We start from the raw sequence: 2,500 nt of genomic DNA, 5'->3' as shown, positions 1-2,500 counted from the left end.
CGATGGAGAAGCAGCACGGAAGGGTACCAAGCAGTGTTCAACGCATCCTGTGTAAAAGTTTACTGTATAGGTCGATCCCGTGTGTCAGTTTGTTCAAACTTTATATATTGTTACTTTGAGTTAATTTGTATTGTTTGTTTGTTTTTTATCTCAGTAATTTCATACATTAGAAAATGCACTTCTGACATGCGTAAACATGTACCCCATACATCTACTGATACACTTCATATATATTCACAAGTATATCTACATTTATGTACAAAATTACATGCATCTTTTGTACAGCGCACGTAGAGTTATGCAAGTACAAGCTCCCAAGACATGACTTAAATTTTGAACCCTTTAAAGTAGGATTCAAATGTCTGTAATGCAAAGAAATTGTTGGGATCATTTTCGTGTAGGCTTATACACAGGCATGACACAGATGTGAGAACACACATTTACATAAAGTATAATGTTTTTTTACACATTCATCTGAACAGAACAGATCCAACTGGCGAGGCGCACAAGAGTTGCAGCCTCGCAATGTCATATTCCTAAACGTACTTCATCTGTTTCATACACACGCCGCTACAGGGAAAGTAGATATTAATGCTATGTCCTTACGTCAGCATTGATATATCCTTTTGAAAGGAAGTTTCACGGAAGACCAACATTACACAAATAAGTTATCAGTGGTTTACAGTTCCAACACAAGTATCAACTTGACATGGTTCAGCACAGGATTTAAAAAAAAAGTACATGTAAGAACTTTCAGAGAACAATACCTGTAACCAGCACGAGGTCTAACAGAACACTTTGTATGAATGAAGTTTTGAGAACTGACACTGACACTGAAAAAATCATATCTTCAACACGCTCCGTATTTATCGGAGATGTAGCACAATATATTTTTCAAGAAGAGTGCCTTACAAGATGCAAAACACCTCCTTGCAGCTAAACGCAAGGTCGGTCCCTGTAACGCTGAACATAAAGAGGCAGCCTTCATCTTCTACAAACAAGACTGACCATTAACAACATCTCGCAGTCTTGTACACAAATATAACATCTGAAAAAAGTTGCACATAAGACAACCACTTTTATAACAGTATTCACAGGACTGACTCTTTTGTATCGTTATGCACAGGGTGAGTCACTTCTCCAGTATCGTTTGCATGAAGAGTCCGTGTCACTGGCTAGGCTGGGCGCTCTCGAATCCTGAGGGCGAACGTACAGCCCTGAGATGTCCTCCTCGTTTCTTGGTTAGACCGCCTTGAGCGTGTGTCCGCGCCGCCTGACGCTCAGATGTTACCGGGCCCCGAGAGGTGACGGGAAACACAGGTGAAGCTAATATTCGACGAGGTTACACACAATACAGATGGCGTGCAAACAGTTATGTGACATATGGCAACCCACTTGACATATGTGTGAGATGACGGATCAGACCTCAGTGCAAGTTGCAGGCATTTTAGATGGCCATCACTTACAGTTTAGACATTTTAAGGCTAAGCAGAAGCCTTAATTCATAAGACTATTTCAGTAGTGTAGTACTACTAGATGGTGTGTGACGCCACGCAAAAGGCACTAAGTACTAAACAAGGTTTTATGTATGTATATATATATATATATATTTATTTATTTATTCATCTTTCATTAATAAACTAATATATCTGTTGCGTAGCTTATATTGTTTTGTTATATAAAAATCAAATTAGAATTTGCAAAATGGAAATAACATTGAAACACTCTGGGGCTGTTTTCCAAATGCATCTGTTCTCTTCACCAGAACATTTGGCAGGGAATAAGTAAAATAAAATGTCGCAGCGCTCGGCAAAGTGAGCGTGCTATCGTAAGGCAGCCTTGCCATTCCTTTTACAGATTCCCTTTCATGTTGGTTCGTCAGCCTAGTTTGAGGGCTGCGGAGACCGACCAGGCCGCCCACTGGCTGTGTTCCGCATGCTTCATGGGCGTCTACTTGAGGGTAGTTGTACCTACAGGAACACCAGCAAATATGTTCTGATATAGAATGACACCTAGTAATATGACATATACCATCTCCGTCCATCTAACCATCCCGCTGATGTTATTGCCATGTGACTAGCGTTCTAATAATTTTGTTTTGTTCTCTCTAACGAAGGACCGACTTTTGCTCCGTGATACACTCTTCACTTCATGGACACCTACTGCTCTTGTTTACAGCATCAGAAAGACTCTTCTGCACATGGAGACGCTGTTCAACAAATAGTGAAGTGACAGCCGAGAGTATTTACAAAGACTGGGTATAATTTTGGGATATTCCGAAGGCGATCGAGGCTTAATGACTCACGCCTTCATAGTGACTGCCGTGGGAAATAGTGTGTATATGAAATGTTGCTCTTGAATATCAGAAAAGAACGGAATATGCATGAATATAGACGTATGTATGTGTCTGCGCATACGCATGCATACGCACGCTTACACACATATCCACCTACATGCGTCTTCCTCATACACATAACCTTCGAAATACTATGAACCTCAA

The 2,500-nt window shown here is 40.5% G+C and overlaps 1 protein-coding gene across 1 annotated transcript in view; it reads right to left on the bottom strand.

Annotated features, from left to right (window-relative positions):
* The window catches only part of LOC122249971 (uncharacterized), a gene marked incomplete in the record, with an annotated part of 91,064 nt that overhangs the window by 205 nt on the left and 88,359 nt on the right, over positions 1-2,500 (bottom strand). Inside the window, 1 exon segment of the mRNA XM_086540888.1 lies at positions 1-2,500. This exon segment is cut by the window's left edge and continues 205 nt beyond it; it is cut by the window's right edge and continues 335 nt beyond it.

The sequence above is a fragment of the Penaeus japonicus genome, unplaced genomic scaffold, assembly GCF_977035675.1.
Source record: "Penaeus japonicus unplaced genomic scaffold, GWHDUDI00000001_assembly GWHDUDI00000010, whole genome shotgun sequence".
NCBI classification, from domain to species: domain Eukaryota; kingdom Metazoa; phylum Arthropoda; class Malacostraca; order Decapoda; family Penaeidae; genus Penaeus; species Penaeus japonicus.
This window is presented reverse-complemented; position numbering and strand designations above follow the sequence as displayed.